Genomic DNA, 23,303 nt, shown 5'->3' on the forward strand with positions numbered 1-23,303 from the left:
CAACCTATACCTTCTGTCATCCTTTGGTACAGTTCTCTGCCTCACATCTTTGTCCTTTCTTGCCTTTACTTCTGTCCTTTCTTCCTTACTCTTTAATTCCACCTTTTTGTCCCAAAGCATGGTGATGACTCTCCCCTTCTGTTCTCTTGTATTCCGAGACCTCTGTCCCACTTCGTGCTTCAAAAGAGGTCTTGCTCCTTCTCACAGCAAAGCCCATGTCCTGGAGAGGAAGAGAAGGCTTAAAATGAATTCCTCATCTATTTAGCAAACTGGAGATTCAGAATATATATGACGTGATGATGTGGAAAGTGGAACATATTGTCAATGGCAGAACTGACATCTGAGCTGGACAAAACAAACCAGGAGATAAGTCAAATAAACAGAAGTTTGGAAGATTAAACACCACCCCCCCACCCCCCCCCCCCACCCCCCCAATAATTTATTAGATTAAGACCTCACATACATATATAAATATATGCTCAAGATGGGATTCAAGAACGAGACTGAAGAGGCTAGAAGTGGAAAGGGTGTGATTGCTACAGGTCCATGGAGTGAAAGGTGCACAAAAGCAATGACTACACAATCACTCAGCAAGTGCATGTGTACGAGCCATTCGGGAAGAACACAAAGTGAAGGCATGGGTGGGAGCCTTAGCAGAAGTCATGTTACTCCACAAAGCCTCATGTAAAACACAGCGCGATGTGTAGCCGAAGCATATTAACTGGGAACACTCTGGACAAACAATCTATGGCTGGACTAACTCCCCAGAGGCAGATGCTTAATATAAGAGCTTAAACTTAAAAGGACACTCTCAAGTGATTGCTTTTGCTAGTTTAATTTTTGCATTTCCTCTACTGTTTTAGCAGATGGAAATCAATTCTCCTCCCAGTCCCAACTACTGATTTTGTCCTTTCGTATTTGACAATAATTGTTTTCTTTTTCTAAGGCTATAAATGTTTTAATAACTTCAACGTTGTATTGCCTCCTGGAAAAATATCTTTGCTTGCACTGACTGCTAAACACTATTCCTAATGTACTGCTTATAACTAGAGCAAGAGCCAGCATTATAAAAAATGATATTTCACAGGGTCTACCAAATTAATAGCTTTTGTTTCTTCATCCACATCTCACAGACAGTTAAAACATGTCACCCATCAGACATTTCAACCATCTTAATTCTAGAAATCTTTGCTTCATAAAGGTATGCCTCCCATGGAGCTCTGACTGATGGGCAGCACCTTGAGCGTAGAGCCCACAACCCTGATAATGTCATTTTAAAAAGAGCTACTACCAAAATACAGATTCAAGTCAAAAGTTACCCTCAGAATTCTAACTGTGTCACAAACTGTTGTAAACAAGAAACTGTTCATAAAGAGGATGTCTCAAACCACTTGAGTGGGATGCCCTTTGTGGGGGAAGCGGAGCAAGCTCTGTGGAGGTGGGGCGGTGGGCCGTTTATCTCCCCCTCCCTCCTGTTGTCGCCCAGAGACAGAACTTGCCTAACTGCACAGGTACAAGCCAGAGAAAATGAGAACCTTCTGGAACAACCTATTGCACACGCATAAGAAAGACTATATAAAGGCAACGCACGATGTGAGTCTTTGTCAACCCACCACCTACGGACCAAGCTGGCTACTCTGAGACAACACAGGATCCAAGTGTGGTGATTTCCCCTTTTCCTATCTCTTCCTCCTCTCTTTTCTCATTCCTCTCTTTGTTCTCTCTCTCTCTCTTTCTTACATATATTAATGTATATAAGTTTTGTATGAATTGAACCGCATCTGTTGATCATTGACAGGTTATTAGGAAAATAGTCTCATTGTCAAAGTGCCTTCATTGGTTTCCCAGAGGGTTATCAGTCGATTGGTGCCAAATTGTCTCCATTCACTCACTAAAGTGGTCAGTTAATGAAGTCACCAGCACAATTGTTCCTCTGAGTCATTGTGGTGACTCATCCCGCCCTGTGGCTCTTCCACCAGCACACAGGCTCTCAGGGAATTCAAAAGATTCACCCCCCCCTTGTAACCCACCGTGTGGGATGAGACAAACTGTTAATGGACAAAATGGATCACAAGGAATCCCAAAGAAGTTCAATACTGGCACTCACAAAGAACCAAAGAACAGAATGCTTCTGCACAGTGTTCTCTACTGGGTACACAAAGGCACCTTTCAAGAGATATGCATGTAATTTTTGCTGTTTCAAAAGGTCAGTTAGCACTTATTAGAAAAGGCAATTAAAGTTTCAGTCAAACTGGAAAAGAGAAGCAATTGGACTGAAATCAGAAAGTGTTTCTTTGCAAATGCCAAACCTTAACAAACAGAAACCCAACAAAACTAAAAGACACCAAAAAACAACCCAAAACCGTAAGATCTATGTGATGGTCATTTCTTTATAGTTTTCCAGTTTTCCTGCTGCTTCTTGTACATTTTTCTCTTCCTTCCCTTCCCTTTCTCTGGCCTCTTAAAGAAACAGATAATTAAGGTAGCAGAATGAGAAAACCTGCTACAGTTGGGTCAGGGCACTGAATACATCTTTGGGGCTTTAAGCATAAACCTGGGCCTTTTCAGGCTCAGGGAGTAGAACAAGAGGGACATTCAACAGCAGATGGATATATTAGAAAGAACTATAATACTTCACTGACAGCAGGACAGACCAAGCAGGGCCTTTCCACAGTAGTCATTTTCTGGTCCAGCAATGCTGCTTCCCTCATTTAAATTCCTCCAAGCAGCTTTTAAAATTTAGATGGGATGCAAGAAAAGGATATTCTCTAATTTGTGATTAAGACTAGGCCTGAATGAAGCAGCTCAGAGTAACCTGAAGTTCATCTTCCCCTTCATTCACCTCTGTTTCATTGCTATAAGAGCAAGGTGCTGCCAGGGGTGTGTGCTAGATATCCTGCACTGATGTTCTCATCAGAGACGCACCACAGGCCTCATTGCAGAGCCTTGCTAGCTCGTAAAGTGCTTGTACCTTTACAGTATGACAGGTTTTAAACAGACTTGTTTAATTAGAAAATAATCTACTTTGGACATGGTGGTTGTTGAATGTTAGGTAGTTCTTGCAAACTGCTTTAGAGCTAAAAATCGATAATGAAATATACTTCCGATATGAGGCTGGCAAAACTATGACTTCAATCTATTAGAAAATCATACAATCATAGAATGGTTTGGGTTGGAAGGGACCTTAAAGATCATCTAGTTCCAACTCCCCTGCCATGGGCAGGGATACCTTCCACCAGATCAGGTTCCTCAAAGCCCCATCCAACCTGGCCTTGAACACTTCCAAGGAGGGGACACTGTCGTGGTACAATTCTCACCCCTCCCCACCCCTCCTTGTTGGGCTGCTAGGTGCTAGGTGTGATTCCACCCACATCCCCTGAGCTATACACCAATCTGTGGAGATAAGGACTGCTAACGTTAAGGCGCCCCCTTAACGAGCCTGGCTCCTGCCCCTCCTGATTGCTCGGAAACGGTTATAACAGCCCATCATCTCCTAAGGGCCTGGCACACCTGTGCCTGGGATGGGGTCAAATGGGAACAAGAACAGAGTTGCACATTCATCAAGTTCTTGTGCAACTGCTGGAAGGCACCAGAAGGTATCTTACAAAAGTCAATTATCTTGGACCCTATAAATGGCGACCACAAGGGACACCCTTTGAGCTCTCCTGGATTGCAGCGGGCCTGTGACCAGCATCTCCCCTGAGCTGGGATGCCTCTCAGGTATCAAAACCCTTAAGGTGTCATCTGTTGCCAGAGGTGATGGAAGGCCAGGGTGAAGTCCACCCCCTCGAGTCTCAGTTATCACCTGTTGAGGAATGCCAAGGCATTGTGAGTATTTACTCTAAACTCGAGAAGAGGGAAATTTTTCTTTGATCTAGCTTCTCTTTCACCTGTTATTTCTCTGCTTATTGGTGTGTGGGTACGTACTTCATTCTACTGGATCCAAATACTTTTGTCTCTGTGTGTGTGTTTGTACGTTTTGTGTATGCGCATGTATATATGTATAAATTAAGGTACCGTTAAGTAAGTTAGTGTGAATCTTGTCATTTTAGAATCTGTGAATAAGTCGCTTTTCTTTCTTTCAACATTTCTGCATTATTTTGTAATGATCAATTGCTGTTAGTTATTAATAAATCTAGATTTCCTGCTAAATCATTACCGTGTTAATACTTTCATCCGCGACAGACAGCCACAACTTCTCTGGGCAACCTCTTCCAGTGTCTCACCACCCTCACAGGAAAGAATTTCTTCCTCATATCTAAAATGAAACTACCCTCTTTCAGTTTAAAACTGTTACCCCTCATCCTATCGCTACACTCCCTGATAAAGAGTCCCTCGCCATTGTTCCTGTAGGCCCCCTTTAAGTACTGGAAGGCTGATATAAGGTCTCCCCAGAGCCTTCTCTTCTCCAGGCTGAACAACCCCAACTCTCTCAGCCTGTCCTCATAAGGGAGGTGCTCCAGCCTCCTGATCATCTTTGTGGCCTTCCTCTGGACCCGCTTGAACAGGTCCATGTCCTTCTTATGTTGGGGCCTCCAGAGCTGGACACAGTACTCCAGGTGGGGTCTCATGAGAGTGGAGTAGGGGGGGAGAATCACCTCCATCGACCTGAAGGCAGGTTGCTGCAAGTATACTTGAAATTACAAGACCTCCTGACCTTATTATTGTATAGAAATCAGTAACGTTATTTTTATTTTTGTATTTTACTGCAATGTATATAACTTCATTTATATTCTTTTCCTAGCTACCCCTTGTAGTCTTACCCATTTGTAAAATATCTTGAAACCTGTAACTCCTTGCCTAGTGGAGATAAACCAGGTCTTGGACAGTCTGGTAAACTCCCTGAATACATCCCTGATAACAGGAACCTAAGAATGCAAGATAAGTGACTGGTAGCCAGTTTAAACTAACCACCTTGAAACAAACAGGAGCTGAAGGACGGATGAAGTAACTCCATGACCATATGTGGACACGGGAAGCCCAAAGTTCAACTAGCGGACAGTGTGAGGAAGACTATGTGGACCACCACGGGAGGGAGGACACCCTCACTCTGTTTTTACTACGCATGCTCAGACTATGTAAATGAATTCTGAGAACCCATTAGCATAAGACTGCCTTTTCCAGGAAATCTGATGAATATGTATGCTTTTTGTGTATATTAGAGAGTTTTGTTAGTAGTTGGAGCACTCATGGTGGAGTGATCCCCAGTGCTGCCTAGTGCTGCAATAAAGAATACCTACTTAACAGTTATATTGGATTCTGACTGTTGAGTTAACCTCTTTGTTTCAGACCTGCTGTCCACATTTCTCTTGATGCAGCCCAAGATATGGTTGGCTTTCTGGGCTGCAAGCGCACATTGCTGACTCATAGTCAGTTTTCCATCCACTACTACTCCCAAGTCTTTCTCTGCAGGGATGCTCTCAATCCACTCATTGCCCAGCCTGTATTTGTGCTTGGGATTCCCCTGACCCATATGCAGGACCTTGCACTTGGCCTTGTTGAACTTCATGAGGTTTGCACAGGCCCACCTCTCAAGCCTGTCAAGGTCCTTCTGAATGCATCTGGATGGACATGCATCCCTTCCCTCCAGCATCTCGACTGTACCACACAGCCTGGTGTCATCGGCAAACTTGCTGAGGGTGCACTCAATCCCACTGTCCATATCGCCAACAAAGATGTTAAACAGCCCTGGTCCCAATACTGACCCCCGAGGAACGCCACTTGTCACTGCTCTCCACTTGGACATCGAGCCGTTGACTGCAACTCTTTGAGTGCAACCATCCAGCCAATTCCTTATCCACCAAGTGGTCCATCCATCAAATCCATGTCTCTCCAATTTAGAGACAAGGATGTCGTGCAGGACTGTGTCAAAATGTTGTAGATGATTAAAAAAAAAAAATCTAGTTTAGAATGATTACTTGGCACATGAAAAGTTTAGAAAAAAAGGTAATGATTTCTGATTAGTCTATCCCAACAACATTCTTGCACCATGATTACTAAATCCAAAATGAAACTGGATGCTAATTAGCTATGTTTTAGAAGAGAGAAGACAAGCAGTTGTCACTCAAATAAGTTTAAAATGGTACTTTAACACAAAAAAAATCAGCAATAAAAATGTCCTAAAAATTCTACAGATGGGCTGTGGACCAATGAGGTGTGTCAAATGAAGAAAATCTCCTCGAGGAGCTAGCTCTCCTCTAGCTCATCTGCTCTGCTTCTGGAGCTGTGAGGGGTCCGGTACCAAGATGATGACCTGTGGCTCGCACAATGAGGAGTGTGCATTTTATTCCTGTTGTAAGATTCTCTGCAGAGGTGTCCCGGGGCAGATATTGGGCTCATAGCTTCAACCATGTCAAGAAGACAGGCTTCATACCTACAGAAACACACCAAGAAAGTGGAGGTGCATTAAGCATCACAGCATAATACTGGAATTGAATCCAGTCTTATGGGACCCACCAGCACAGAATGAATTTTGCTGTATAGGTTCCTATGAGGAATACCAACACAGAGGTAGTGAAAAAGAGGTGAGAAAAGCATGGCTGCTGAGGTTATTTTAAGCTGTTTTTTTACTGATTTGATATGTTATTGATTTAATATAGATTAGTATTAATTTGTTTAGTTTTAATAGGAATATAGAAGATATTTAGTAAAATCATATGCTGCATTTGCACTCTATACAGGAACCAAGGCTACTACGAACTCCCTTGTACAGCCCTGTACCAAGGGCGAAAGAATTGGTCAGCATCACCTAGTAGGAACATTTAGAACTATAGATAACAGACTTAAGATTCAAGATGATTTATATATATATCATTTACTTATAAGGTATTTAATAACCTGAAAGAATGCAGAGAGATGTCAGAATCCAAATTAATGGGAAAATGGGGAAATCGGCTGAAGCAACATATAAGTTTAAGCCAAGAAACAGTGTCCTCAAGCAATAGGTAATTCCGACAGGGGGAGATCGCGACCACCGACTCATTAACCACCGACTCACATTACACCCCAGACCCATTTCCAGGTGTTTCTGGACTCTACTGCGCAGAATCGGAAATAGGAGGAGAGTATGATAATGATTTCCAGGAATTGTTATGTTTATGCATGAATACATAATGAATATGTATGAATGAGTTCTATATAAGATGTATGATTTTGGTGCATGGTGTGCGTCGTTGGTGAAAGGATTCACCCGCGCACCCGGCCGTCAATAAAGAAGTGTCTGCTTATCTACATCAAAGTGGTGTTGATAAGTTTTATTCCGAGTTTTTCGGTAACAGTTTCATCAGCTTTTCCATTTGAGGTGTGTAATGTCTTAGTCACGCTCCGGACACTGAGGACAGACCTCAGAGACATGACAGTTGAATACACCAAATGGGTACAAGGCAGACACACATAGATAATGGTCAAGTGATTTATACACATGGTGCACTTATTTGAATAGACCTCTACATTTGATTTAGTTTCCCAGGGATTTGAAAACATCAGGAGACTTTATTATTATTGCCACAAACTACACATGCTTCCTGTAAATCTTTGTGCACTATATGGTCTGTCTGGTGGAAGTGCTGAAGGAATATAATCTAAGCAAGGCAATACAAAATCAACACCTGAGGCACCAAGAGAAAAGGCAAAAGTGCTAAACATTACTCAGGCTGTCCTTTAAGTGTGAGTACAGATGTGGGGGAAGGTTGCAAGCCAGTGTTAGCTGGTAACGCACACTACATAATGGCAGTTACTTCAGACAGAGACTTCCTATTAATATTCACAGAGGACAAGACCTGGTCTAAATACCAACACAGGGCTGATCATTACAATATATTTTCTCCTGTCCAATTTTAAATGTCTTAATACTGTTTCTACTGCTTCCCCAGGGAAGCTGTTCTTCAGTCAAGAGATATCACTCAAGAGTTTTACCCAAAAGTCCCCTTTGTTCCATCCTGTTGTTAGCACCAACCTGCCTGATGTTCCCAATGCTGAAATAATTCACACATTCAATATGGTCCTTCTCTTGTAAGCAGAAAGAGTTCATCCATAGCGTGAGGAAACATCTCAAGCTGTTTTCTGCTTTGAGTCCTGGTGGAAAAACCTCTGTTTTTCCATTCAGGACAGTGGGAGCCTAGGAAGACTAAGCAACTAAGTCAGACAACTGGGATAGGTTCCTCAACTCAGATGGGATGAAAAATTCTTAAGCACAAATATTCACAACAGTTTATTGATCTGAAAGATTAGCAGCAGCCAATGTATCTCCCAGAGGCAGACTACCACTTGTACTGTTCAATAGCATCATGCAGCAGCAGCAACAGCAGGTAAAGCAACATCCTTCCCTAATCTAGCAATGCCATGCAAAATATCCTTCATTAGTTCCAGTGGTGAGTGATATGTCCCAATCATCATCAGAAAACTAACCACGACAAGGTAACTCATAGTTATGTCTGAGTACTGAAATACTTCCTCAGCTCAAAGGAGTTAATTATGGTACTGATGGGTTAATACTAATGTTAATGACAACCATTAGAGTTATGCTTTTTATTAGAGTTATTGCTTGGAAAAGTCAGCTCTTTCATTTCCTTCAATTTTTATTGTTTCTTCCAATCTGATGGTTGTCATCATTTCTACACAGTCTGACTTGACGTTACTGCCTCACAATGCTGTCTCCTGTATTTGACTTCCTATAGATTGTTTTATTTTCCTTCAGATGTACTAGCTTGCATTTCACCCAATCAGAAAATTTTGCAAATTTTTTTTTTCACATTTTAAGCTTGTATATGTGTCTTTCTATTATCTGTCTGTTCAAATCACCCCTAATCACAAAAAATGAGCAACTCAAAACAAAAAAATACAGCTTTAGGTTTTTTTTAATTGCACTGTGGAAGTGGCTAACCCTACTCAAATGTGATGCCTTGCAGTTACCCTAACCAAGAATTTCAGAAGGACATAGGGGGTTTGGGTAGCCAAGCAAGACCATTTTAGAGAGGTCTGTTGCTTGTATTAGCATTGAGAAAGTACCCTCTAAAAACTGAGGCTCCTTAAAGATATTGACTTGCGGAAACACGACTCCACAACCTATAAGGTTATAAAGTAGGTATGTTTATTCAGCGCTGAGACGCACGGGGGATTGCTCCACCACAAACGTGCACACCTCTCGTGGCACCTTGTCTTGGCTTTATGCTACAAAGCATCACATATTCATAATACGCCTATACATATGCATGACCTATCCCCGCTTCGTATTATAATGAGCCTGAAAGTCTTTTTCATATGTTCCACCCCAGTCTCCTCCTAGTCACGCCTGCACAGTGTGTCCAGGTGGTCGTGGGCTGGGGTCGCAGAGATGAAGTAGCTCCTCTTCCTCACTGTTGAACTTTTTACCTCCGTTCCTTGCGCAGTCTCTGTAGCCTCCTGGACTCAGGCCAGACCATAGGGTTGGTTTTGACCAGTTTTTAGGGTTGTCTTCCTATTCCATCAGGAAGCGTTCCCTCACAGCTTCTATTAGTCAAGGCTTCTATATTGTTCTGCTCTCTGGCCCATCAACTATGATCTATTATCCTATTCAATCTTAGTTATCTTTTAACTAATGGGCCTCTAGCCCCTAGCCTGATCTCTAAGTCTTCCATCTTTATCTCTAAACTAAGTTATACCTTCATTTCTTAAGTGCCTAATTTCTATATCCTATTTTAATTTCCTAGTTCCCCATCTCAATATCTCCAATGTAAGCCGCAGTGATAGTGAGAACTAGCGCATACCTATATTAGACTTTTCACATAGAGAAAGTTTTGGACTAGACTCTGTATAGATATACACAGATGATTTGAACCCCAAAGAAACCCAGTTAAAACATACACTGGTTTCATTAGCCACACCTAAAACTTCTTTTTAGATTAATCTAGTCTAGCATACAAATGCTTATCTCCTCTGACTGTAGTGCTATCATAAAATTTCAATTTCTCCAGCAGCCACATTCAATTGCAGATTAGGTATGGGGAAACCAAACCAGCCAGTGTATTTCTAGGAAATGTGCAGGCCCTAGATTTCAGCAGTACCTTCGAGTTAATTTCTTCTGCAAGTTTATCTAAGTTTTACAGCATTTCTGCTATCAGGAAGGCTAAATGATTTGGCACTTACAAGCACAGCAAATAGCAAAGATTATGTAAAAGACCAGGTGTTGTAAATTAGTGTATTTGACACTACATTTATATATGCAATAAAGTGAACGAACTCTGCTAACAGAGCACTATCTGATAAAGACAATGCTCCTTGCAGGTATTTAGTGTTTAATCCCATGATAATGGTTTGACCTGATTTGTCTAGGCAACACCAGACAGCATCTGGCTGGAGGCAACAGAGTAGACCTAGAATGGTTTGAAGCTTGCAAAGACAATTTTCTCACCATTTATTTCTATCTGAATATTTAAAGAGACACAGTCAGAATGCTCAAATACTGAAATGCAACTTTCCCTAAACCCAGCATATGTATTCCTTGCACAATCTGAATAATACATAAGTAAAATCAGGCTTCATTATTATTAATATGACACTTAATGGCTTCAGTGAAGTCAAAGCTGCAGGATCAGGCACGCAAGAGTCAGAACATTTCAAACAGGAAAACTGATCTGGCAAACTTGGCTTGTGAATACTGAATGCTTTTTAAATGCAAATTAACAACCAAGATTGTCCTCATATTGTTCATGCTTCCCAAGGAGAAAAAATCCCAAACATTCCGCATAAGTACCAGCACTGTACATTAAGCTACATACATGTATAGATGTTCAACCAAGCAACCAAATGTCCCATCAGTGCTTGATGCTTACACACATTTCCTTTGATGGGTTTTGCCCTCTCAACAGAAGGAAAATGAGGTGGGCAACTGTCCCTTTAAGGATGGTGATAATTCAGTCTGGTTTTACATTTTTGGTACATTTGCCAGTGTGCTGGAAAGTCAATGAACACCTCCACAACAGACTGGAAAACAATCTCTTTTCTAAGCCTGGTTTTGACACTCCCCCCATGTATATTTTTTCATCTAACTTTCATGAGCTTAAAAGTCTGCATGTTTCATCACAGGAGAAGAAAATTTGTAAAGTCTACTCTACAAGTTTGGATTAGAAGTCTAACTATTTGGAAAGCTAAAGTTTGGTGAAAGTAATCTTATTGTTACCCGAAAAGCAGATTTGTGCCCGGCGTTCAATAAACCAGTCTTAATACGCTCAGGAGAGATATTGTATTTATTCAGGCCTGGGTGCTTGGTGGACTTTTCCACAAATCAAGTACAACAACAGCAGGTTTTCATGCTCCTTTTATACACAAAAATCGTACTTTTCCATAACATGCCTATTAGATACTGATTAGCTAGTGATTAACATGTAATTATAATATGGCTTACATAATGCTTCTAATACAACTCATGTTCAGGGGAAGGGTCTTAACCTGGGCAGGGGTCTTTTTGACCTGTGGGTGTGGTTTTTAGTATTATAATGAAGGTAGTTCACTTTCAGGACACTCAGAAGTTAGTTTCATTGCCAAGTTAAGTAAGCGAATAGTCACTTTGCCAAGTTGTCAAATAAATCATCCTCAAAACAATCCCAGACATTGTCTTTATGGTCCAGGACATTCTACCTATTTTCTAGGGTTTGGAGATCGAAGCTTGTTCTTCTTGCTTGACCGAGCGATTTTTCCCATATGGTAACTATAGCTACCAGCATAATCATTAACCATGGCTACTAGAAAATGTGAAGTATACTATATCATCATAAAGTCTCCAAAAATTCCATCAGAGAGGGAACACAAAGAATTAGTGTACAAAGCATGAGGAAGGCAGGGCCACACACAAGAGGACAGAAATGGGAGGAGAGAGAACAAACCAAGGTAAATTTTGAAGCTCTTCTTTCAATAATGAAATTTGACCTTTGCTTTTAATGTAGAAGGTAAAACTCAAAATATGGCTCAGAGAGCAGCATGGAGATGCCCAAACTATTCGAGAGGTAGGTACCACCAGGATCAAGCCAGTATAGCTCGGTCAATGCAGAACTGTGACCCGAGTGGCTAAATCTATCCTGATCAGACATTGCACAGTGTTGTGACAGTATTCCCTTAATCTCCTCTGTACAATTAACACATGGTGCTGGAAATGTGACTCCTCAGCCACTAAAGTGCTATTGGAAATTTTATTAGAAACTTTCAGCATTGGCTCCTAATTAAATAAGTATCTAGTAGAGTTTGTAAACTCTTAATGTAAAAGAGTTTTGTAGGTAACAGGAAACATCATAAAGCATTATGATTCAGAACAGCTCATTAAATGTTCACATTTTAATGAGGAAAACAGTACAAAAATAAACTCAGGTTGGCACAGAGCCAAATCCTTCCTTCCACAGTATTTGTTTCACTACCCGAGCAGCAGGAATACCACTCTGAACATCTACAGGTGCATATTACTTTGTACTGTGTTTCCAAATTGAGTGGAAAGGAAGGTTCTCACATTTTTATGACAAACATGCAAATGTGGCTGTTGCTCTGGGAACCATAAAACCACTTATTCCCAGGATGGTTGCTGAGAAATCACATGAAACCACTTGGTATTCTGTCTAATAAAACCTGCTGGGTAATCAGAGTTCAGACAGTACCCACAATGTACAGTACCTAAAATATGGTCACATTATGCAAAAGTGATGCACAGAACTCATTACTGTGCAGAATATTAGTGAGAATGGTGCTCTTGAAGGTAACCACAGAGCATCCTTGCATCAATTGGCTGAACAGTGATGTTTCTTCATTTATTTAGACATTTGGGATATGTCATTGAATTTTTAATGTTTGTCTATTTCCCATTGCTGGTAAAATATTTTTCTTACATGCTGTTCACTTTTTAAACTACACTACTGTATTTTCATATTGTGCAACTTACCTTGGTTGTATTCCATCTCGTCCCATAGTCTTGTGTGTGTCTATGTGGTGTAGCAGGTCACTGACTCTCTCCGGAATTGCGAGGGGGTCGTTCTCCCAGTCTCTATCATCTGGCTGAGGGGGCTGGATTTCCTCAATACAACTAGTCTTGTTATTAAAACTGAGGCAAAGAAGGCATTAAGTACCTCAGCCTTCCCCTCATCACTTGTTACCAAGTTTCCTTCAGCATCTAGCAGAGGATGGAGACTCTCCCTGGTCTTTCTTTTGCTATTGACATACTTATAGAAACATTTCTTGTTATCTTTGATTGCTGAAGCCAGATTAATTTCCAGGTGGGCTTTGGACCTCCTGATTTCTGCCCTGCATAGCCTCACAGCCTCTTTGTAATCACTGTGAGTGGCTAGCCCCTTCCTCCAAAGGCTGTAAACTCTCCTTTTCTCCTTGAGTTGCAGCCAAAGCTCCCTGTTCAGCCAGGGTGGTCTTCTCTGCCGCCTGCTCCTCTTAGAGCACCTGGGGACTGCCTGCTCCTGAACCATTTACACTTCCTTCTTAAGGAGCGCCCAGCCTTTCTGGACCCCTATACCCTTCAGGACCATCTCCCAAGGGATCCTGTCAAGCAGGTGCCTAAACAAGACAAAATCAGCTCTTTGGAAGTCCAGGATGTCAGTCCTGCTTAGCCCTTTCCTGGCCTCCCTAAGAATAGAGAACTCTATTATTTCATGATCGCTGTGCCCTAGTTGTCCTCCAACCGCCACATCATCCACCAGTCCATCTCTGTTCACAAGGAGGAGATCTAGCAGGGCACCTTCTCTGGTTGGTTCTCTTACCAGCTGTGTTAGGAAGTTGTCCCCTACACATTCCAGGAATCTTTGGGACTGGTCCCGCTCTGCTGTGTTATGCCCTCGTTAGCATATTGAGGGGTGTTAACTTTAATATACATTTCGTGGATAATGAAACAAAGGTCATTCACCCATGAGTGGGTTCTACTTGGTCTGTCTGTCCAGACTGCAGTGTCTCAGAGTGAAGGCGATTGCCTCACAAGGTCACTGCTGCCCTGGAGTAGTGGAAGGCCTTTCAATTTATGCTTGCTCACCCTCTTTTAACTTATTATTCTCCTTCACAGGAGCTGGTAGTGATGGATGTCCATTCAGATAACCTAATGGCCTATGGTAACTATAGAAGAGCCTTTATATCAATATTCTACAGCTGAGATCCATCAGGATGGACTGTCAAACTGCTCTACATCACATCTAAGACCATTTTATGCAAATAATAGCTGTGACACCATTGCTATACTTTATGGTGTCAAGCAAGACTGTAAAAGATCATTTCTCTGCGTCAAGAGGAAGTTGATCTTTGTAGCTTGATATATCAGAGGTAATTTCCCGCTGTCAGCTGTTGCTACCTTCAGCAGTACTAAACCTACTGCAAAATGACCTCAGCTCTTATGGAATCTCAGCCATAGATGGAAGGTCTGCTGGTGTATATGTGAGAGGGGCTATTTTTGGCTATACTGTAGGAGAGCCTGAAGGTAATGAGTTGTGCATAGTAAATCTTGTTTACTCCATAATTTCCACTGCATTTCAAGTTGAGGCCCTAAATTAGGGTTAGCATCAGACTTGCTCTTTCGCTATGTCCTAATTTTGTTTTAAAAGCACATAACTAAGGACTTTAATATGTTTTAGATTCAGTGCTTGTAAGTTGTACTAAAATCCCTAAGGGAGCCAAAATAACGTATTAAAACCTTGCAAATGTTTTTGACTGCTGCATTCTATTATTTTCTATTCCAGTGGTAGCATACAGCCTCTGCTGCTGATGGGCGGAGGAACGTAAACGTCCAGGGCCCATTAGACTTAACTTGTTTACTGCATTGATATCTATATGTTAAATGACAAGAGAGTTCAAGTTATTGAATAATTTAAAATTCAGCTCTAATTGGTGTCATATGACCTGGAAAAGGCCATGGAGCATGTTGTGGAATTCTTATAAATAATTCATAAATTAGGTCATTCATTTGCCTGGATGTCTTGTTAAATTCAGAAGTTTGTAAGTAATAACTGATGATATAACACCTCTAAGTATTTACTTCATATGCTGGAAGGTAATCTACCTTGATCTTCTAGTAAAATCTGCCAGAATATGAGTTAATTGTACTAGGGAGAATGGGATGGGCTTTGGCAACACGTACTGCACAGATGTTGCATTACGCATTCTCTATCAGCTAGACAACTGTTCCGTGTATGCCCATGTTAAAAATGCAGCTCATCACTCTTCTGCCCTTATTTCACAGGAACTCCAAATGCACTGGGAAATGGTAGTGACCTGCTCTGCTCACAAACTGTATAGTTTTTGAAATATTTATCTAGGTCTTGAACTACTGATTCTTCAGTAAAATAAAGAGCAGGAGTAAAAAATTGAAGTCAGAAGATTGTGATTTTTAGTTTTTATGATGTTGACAGCACATTGAATGTTAATAGTTAGACCTGGTGCTATCAAGATTAGTATAGTGGCATTTTTCTATAGTGCAAACAGGTCCAATATAGTTGGGGTTTTTTTTGAAACCAAACATGTTTGCTTAATTTTAGTGGTTAGGTATTGCATTGCCATATGTAGGTACTGTTTGGGCTTAATGGGCATTCTGTTCACAGTGACTTCCAAGACTCAATGTACAGACACCTCACTTCAGTTTTCTTGGAGCGCTGTATTATTAATAACTGCCTTATCAGCCAGCATAAAACCAGTTTGCTGATCTGAAATGGAGGCATTTGTGAGAGATTATCTACAATATTTGTGTAGCTGGAGAAGAAGGGTGGCATGTTTATAAATGCAAAATATATACTTAGAGCTGAGTGTCAGCAAATGCTCACATGCCACTTTGAATGCAGGTTTTTTGTGCACCTAGCATCCCAGTTCAAATCCTCTTAACAAAGAGGAAAAAAAAAACCCCGAAGGTAACACAAATATAGGAGGTGTTCATTTGCCGTCAGCTAGCAGCTATAGATTCACTTTTTTGTGATGTGATCCTATTAGGTTTTTTTTGCTACAGTTGTTCAGTATACTGAGTTCAGTAGATTTTTACAGGAAAAATACAGGCTTGTGACTCATTCATATATTGTTTCTTTGATTTGAGACCACTTGTTTTATTCAGTGGAATATGGCAATCATAGCTATACATAATTACTACAGAAAATGGTGCTTTATTTCTTGCTTACATTCTCAGTTATCTACTATATTTACCTTAGGTACTGATAGAGACAGTTGCTGATCTGGGCACTTTGTAATGACTGATGTTAGGTTACTTATGGTAGAGATTTTAATAAAGGATTATATGATTTAAAGAAAAAAAAAGATAGACTTCAGTAGATTCTACTTATTTACTTTAAAATCTTTACCTTTTACATTCTCCTTGATAATTTTTTACAGACTCTTGGAAAGAATAGTTTCTTAATCACAAGTAATGCACTTCAAATAGTCCTATCATTTGAAATAATTGTTCTTAAAATGGCATTCCTGTTGCCCCGATATCCTACCCACGCTTACTTATAATATATTCTCCTCATTCTAGGGACAAGAGCAAGTGCTTATATGGTTGATAGACCTGCAAACCTAAACCCAAGCTTTATTCAGATGAGACCTGTACATCAACAATGCATTGTGGTAACTGAGTTCCAGGTTTAGGATTTATACCTTGGTGAGTGTGTCAGCTAGGTCATTAACATGTGCACTTGATGCTCTTTAAGGTGTCCCTGTGTATGGTAGCCTCTCATTTGTCCATTCAGAAATTTTCACTTCATCTTTAAATACCTTGAAATCTCTGTATTTCTCCTCTGGTTGCTGCTTCTGTTTGTTGTTCTCAGCTTCCTCCAGGGTCCATGCTCAGATCAGCACAATGGACTAGTTCTGAAACTGCATGTTCCTCCCTCTGTTTCTACCCTGCCAAAAGAAACCCCAGAGCTGAAAATCCAGGTTAGTGAAATGTTCTCAAGATACAACTGAGAAAAATTTTAGTTCATTGTCTCTTTTTCTGTATTCAAATACATTCAGCTACAAACTACAAAGCCAGGTGCTATGGGTTAAACTCTGACCCTGTTAGGATCTATAGGAATTTTGCTGTTCACCATAACAGTACTGTATTTTGCCCAGTGTATGCAAGGACCCTCATCATGCAAGACTTATTGAGGCAATGATTTTGGGCTGTTTCTTAAACAGGTTTTGTACATGCAGAGCTACCAGTGAAATCTGTCAAGACCTCGCCTGTGTTTTAAGATCTGATCTGTTACTAGTTCATCCCTTGCAGTACAAAGCCCTGTGTGCTGGAGTCAGTCTGTAAATGTGTCCCCTCTGCTAGCACTGCAAATTAACACTGCAGAGCACACAAGTTGCATTTAAGAAGAATTTGCAGAGATCATAATGCTGCATGCATAAAACTGGTGCACTATTTGTAGGAAGTTTTAAGGACTGGATGTTTGTTTAAACTCTGGTCTGAATCCCTGAGCAAAAATTACTGGGATTGCAGTAAAAATTTCATAGAGCTCCCCACATGTCTTCCTGTTTAAATCCTTCTAAAGATTATTTGAACTATTTTTTAATATCTCCTTGTTTCCATGCAAGAGTTTCACATCTGATCAAGTCTTATTAACTCCATATGTTGCAAGGAGCAGTCTGAGTTTGTTTGTTTAAACCTCAGCTAAAGGAAGTTGCTAAAAAAGTTGTTGACTAGCTTCGGACTCCGACACTTAATTTTTCTTTGGGGTTAGACCCTGCAAAGTATTGAGTAGCTGTCAAAGGCATGTGAAATTGGAACTCAGTCTTCTGCCTAACATGACCTCCTCCTTCTAAAGGAATTAAAAAACCCCACTTGCGTTCAATGATATTAATGAGAATTTCCCCCCCTGCAAACATATTGTAACTGTGAAATAACATTAAAGTTTCTCTGTCTTGTTATGAAGTCTTTAAATGTTAGTGCCATTTCTGAGACAATCAGGGCAGATTTAATGGCAGCCAAGGTCAACAAATGCTAACTGGTACCTCTCTTTTAGGGCCTCTTAATAGAGTCTCAGCCATTAAGTTAATTTGCGATATGGACCTTTATTCTTAAACATGCTCCTGATGATTATTTTGTACCATCTTAATTCATTGTAGTGGTTTGGCCCCTGCCGGGGTCTGAGACCACGCGGCCGCTGCCCCTCCCCCACAAAGGGAGTGAAATACAAAGCCCCAAGACTGAAATAAGGAAAGGTTTAATACAACAGTGCAATAGCAACACAACAAACAGCAACAATAACAATAACAGTAATAGTGATAGCAATGAACAGAGCAAAATAGCTACCAAATACAGCAGTTTGAAGCACGATGTACAAAACCACGAGTGCACCGAGCTCCCGCCAGGAAAATGTGACCTGCCAGGATGTGACCTCCGCATGGTATCTGAATAACCCGGCTAGAGCTCCCCCCCACTGCTGGGGAAACTTAACCCTATCCTGGTTAAACCAGGACATTCATGTGCTTAGATTTCTTAACATTCTCTTGTCTCTTCAGTCAATAAAACAAACTGCTAAAATAAAGAAATTCTCAGTCGTTCCATCTTTAGAGTCTTCTTTTTTTGTTCCTTTTTCCTTCTGTTTATGAGCTGCAGAAGGGTAGGTGTATGCTTTCTGTAGACCACCCTAAGCTGCCAGCTCTGATAGGATCCTCTAAGAGTACCTTCAGGTCTGACACTTTCTGCTGTCCTAGGGGGCTGGGAAACTGGCCACCTTGAAAGCCTTTTTCTGTTGGTGCTCTAAAGGCTTTATTAGCAGAAGCAGGTGATGTGGGAAATGAGAGACAGAGTATAACCACAGGATTCTCTTACTTACCCTTTTCTGTAATATTTCTTCCTGTTGCTGGTCATCTCTTTATGTATTGTCTAATTTAGATTAAAAGGGCTTTGTAGCCTTTATTTGTCTAGAAAATATTGCGGACAAGGATGGCACGCCACAAATAATAAACAACAAAACTCTGTCTTTTTGGCAGCATGTTGCATTTCTGCTCAGTTGTCCTACCAGCCCCTCTGACTTTAAAATATTTTCATGTCCTGCACTTTTCACCCAGTCCAAGCACCAGACTTTCCTCAGACATTTAGCACTGACATTAATGCAAATGTATCCAACTCGTTGGGCCCTTTGGGGCAAGACATGACATTCTCAGCTTTCAATCACATGTCAGAGAGGATACATTTGTTTCCAGAAAACTAAAAATAATAAAATATCAGTATTCAGGTGCTAATCCATGTTAATTTACATTCTGTGAAGTTTACAAGAACCTTGTAATTGGTTGTCTTGAAGGGCAGCAGAGTATATTTGGTATTTTGTATATTTATAAAAAAGAATTTAAATTATACATATAAACACTGCATAGATTTGGATTATATCTCTCTTCTAATCATTGCTGGATGCTTGCTTGCATTCCTAAATGCTAGTGTTTTGGGGCTTGCTGACTGTCTTCCACTCTATGTGGATGATACCTATCTATTGTAAGCATTGCTAGAGTGCAAATACTTTTCTTTCCATCAGTGGATACCAAATTTCCCTGCTAAACCACTTTCACTGCAGTTACCATTAAGAAACCTGGCTTCTGTAATTAAAAAAATTAGATCTTTGTGAAAGGTCCCAAAGACTGGAGGAGTTCAAATTCAGTATGTTATTGAAATTAATGAACAGGTCTAGCAAAAGAAATGCGAGTGCCTGGTTCACTGCTGTACTGATGTGCATAAAACCACAAATACTTTACTGCCTAGATGAACCATAGTGCAAAGATACTCCAGGATGTAAGTAGGATTTTGTCATCTATTACATAATATCCATGAGTATAACAAAACCACTAGAATTTGCTTGCACTGGGTTGACAAATGTGAATTACAGTTGCTTGCTTTCTTAAGAGTTTTATCAAAGTATAATCACTTGCCCAGCTTAATTGAAAAATCACTTATGTTTAGAGCTGAATTTCAACATGTTTTGCATTTAAACCATTTTTTTACAGAAAGTAGTTGGCTTTTATCTGTGTTTCTGTAAAGATATTTCAAAAACTCTCATCAAATTTCCAGTGGTAAGTTATATCCCATTCAGTGCAAGGTGAAATGTTTTACATCAAATCTCCTGCTGTGTAATGGCCAATCAAGGGGTATTTATAGTGGCTGAATGGATCTTTTGGCTCAGTATTCAAAATTAAACATTTCCAAACATTAACATTTGACGGGTTTTGATTTTATGTAACCCTAGATGCTCACAACTATTTGATATTCTGAAGCGACTCATTTTATGCTGAGGATCCTGCAGGCAGTAGTTTTACATTTATTACACTTGTGTAGATGGAATGAAATGTAGATTTGATAGCAGATTCATGTCTGTCTTCTGATAAACATTTTCTCAAGTTTGGCTGTATGTCCATCATCATGATACAGCAAGTTTCTTTCTGAGTGAGCAAAGATAAATTTTGGTAATTCACAGGAAATGTTTTCTCTTATTGCATGTATCCAGTAAGAAGAGCTCATGCCAACAACCATCTCTGGAGCTAGATGGTTCCTACTTATGTCACCAAATGGGATAAAAGAACTTATCGACACCAATGTGATGTAGATAAGCAGACACTCCTTTATTAATGGCCGGGTGCGTAGGGGAGTCATCTCACCAACAACACACACCTAACTCGTGTAGCGTGCTGATTATATAGGATATAATGATGCATAGTAAACAGATTCTCATACATAGTTATATCAATTCTCATAATTCATTTTCTTAATCCCACCCATTTCCAGTCATGCACATTTTATCTTTAAATTGAGTCGAAGGGCTGCTTTTACTACCACCACGGAGTACTGACCTAAAAGAAAGACACCTCAATATCCTTATCTCAAGGACTTTGGCTCACGTTACAATTTTAACATGCTTCAAGGTCCCTTCACAATGTATCCTTTAGAACATCCTGGTTGACAGGGCAATAAATCGTCCTTACCGAACAGCCTAACAATAGTACCTGGTCATGAATCTTATTCTTTGAATAGAAATCTGTTTAATGATTGTTACCAGCCTACGCGGCCTTAGCCTGGGACTTTACGAAGGACTTTGCAGCAGCATGACTGGTTGTATAGTTACTCTAAACTAAATACAATATTTCTATGGCTACTTAAAACATTACACTACTAATTTTTTTTCTAACTATTATAAAACCAATACTCCTGTAAAATTTCATTTAATTGATTAGGCCTAATCATTCCTTATTTCAATCAAAATCGTAAAAAAATCATTAAAATCAGCTCAAATTAATAACAAATCCGTAACACTTAGGTATTGGAGGACCACAAAATTTTTATATGAACAGTAGGACATCAAAGGCTGGAAGCCCAGCTCATGTTGCATTGTCTCAGTCATGTAGGAATAATCACAATTACGGGACTGAAATCCATTACAACCATCAGGAGTGTCTGAAGGAATGTCCGGTGGAAAATGGCTTGCACAGAAAGTGTAACTATATGATTTCTGCAGACAGGCACAGGAGCCCTCACTGTGTAAAACCAGCTCAGAAGATGGACCAGAAAGCAAATGAATTTCAGAGCACACGCCCTGAGCAAATGAGTCACAGTTGTACCTGCAGGCATATAGGGAGCTCAGGAAATATGCAAGAGAGCCACCATGTCAGCCAGGTACTTAGAAGACACTGAGCCAGTTCACAAAACCTGTGATTATTCTAGGCATTCCTGAGTTTCTGAGCTGAATGACAACGTGGACTCAGGGTCTAAAGAAACAAAGCAGGCTAAAAAGGTTATACGAAGAAAGAAGGCAGAAGCTGCTTCTGCAGAAAATGCAGCTGGAAATTGAAAAGGAACGACTCCGGTATTTGTTGGCTAAGCAAGAAGCAAAACTGCTCCTAAAACAACAGCAACTGCACCAATCCCATATGGATTATAAGAGGTGATTTTGAGACTTAGAGTGTAAAAAAAGTTTCTAAAACTTCTAATGAAGACATAGGCAATAGTTAAAGTGGGAGAATGGAACTGATAAAATAAGATAGGCAATACCTGTGGTACAAATTCTCTCTAACAGTGGTTTAGAGGAAACTTTTTAGTATATTAGCATATACTGTTGGGAAACAGCATGACAGCTGTGGAAAGCAGCAGAGGAAAACAGTATGTGGTAGAAAGAAAGGCATGAGAAAAACAGAGTGCTAAAAGACTAGGTAGGAAAAGAGGAGTAGTAGAAAAAAATGAGAGGTTGATCTTAGTGCAGGCACTTGAAGGAATACAGACATTTGGTGAGAGAGCAGCATGACCATGGGTGACATAGATGTGGCATTCCCCCTTCTTTCCTTGGAGAGGTCAGTTTTGAAGTATTGCACCTTCCTAGGTAGGGACTGGAAAACATGTATTTTACAGAAAAGATGGAGATAATTTTCACAGAATCATCTAGGTTGGAAAAGACCTTGAAGATCACCTAGTCTAACCGTTAACCTAGCACTGACAGATCCCAACTACACCATATCCCTAAGCGCTATGTCGACCCTACTCTTAAACACCTCCAGGGATGGGGACTCCACCACCTCCCTGGGCAGCCCATTCCAATGCCTAACAACCCATTCTGTAAATAAATATAAGTATATATATATATATATGGAAGGGATCCCTGTGTAGGAAGGACATTTTCTTTCCAGTGATATTTGTGGAAAGGAGAATGCCAAGACTGAGGAATACACTATGTTTAAAAACTAGAAGAAGGGAAAGGCAATAAACATAGAAATATGGGATGTGGTTTGGAAGGCCCATGAGCTTGTGGCAGAAGGTGAGGTAACACCTTCCTGACAATGTAAATAGAGACTCTGGGAAACAGGGAGAAACTGGTTTATTGGTATCACGTTACTAGAGCAGAGATGAATAGTAAAAGTGAGTGGGTTGAAGCAAGTTGAATTAGTCAGTGTAACTCAGTTGAGTGCTAGCATTTCACCATTACGCAGTGAAAGCATTGGGGAAAATCTATCAGTCTTTTAGAAGAAGCAATAGGAGGGTTTCACAAGCATGCTTATTTCAATACTGTTTTAATATGGCAACTGCTGACAGCATCCCATGAGAGTCTGCATTACATGACCCACTTCCTACATTCACGTATTATTACCACCATGGAGGAATATATCACTTTCTCTTCTTGATCCCAGCCCCCCGGTTACTTTTCAAACTCTAAAAAAGAATACTGTAATTTAGGTGGTCTTCTGTTTGTCATCTTGGATTGCATTTTATATTGAAAATAATGTGTTTATATGGCTTTAAAAATGCCTTTCATATCAGAGGCAATCACAATTGTGTGTGTGTTGAAAATGACTGAGGTCACAAAGGATTATGACTTCAGGTGAGAATTAAGTAGAAACAGATAGATTCTTAATCA

At 40.3% G+C, this 23,303-nt stretch overlaps 1 long non-coding RNA gene and 1 pseudogene across 1 annotated transcript in view; both read left to right on the top strand.

The window, feature by feature from the left end:
• LOC141917651 (uncharacterized) overlaps window positions 1-23,303 on the top strand; it is a 124,858-nt gene that overhangs the window by 489 nt on the left and 101,066 nt on the right. The window lies entirely within an intron of this gene.
• Window positions 485-21,846, top strand: LOC141917830 (protein hinderin-like; annotated as a pseudogene).

This window comes from Strix aluco, chromosome W (assembly GCF_031877795.1).
Source record: "Strix aluco isolate bStrAlu1 chromosome W, bStrAlu1.hap1, whole genome shotgun sequence".
Classification (NCBI taxonomy): Eukaryota; Metazoa; Chordata; class Aves; order Strigiformes; family Strigidae; genus Strix; species Strix aluco.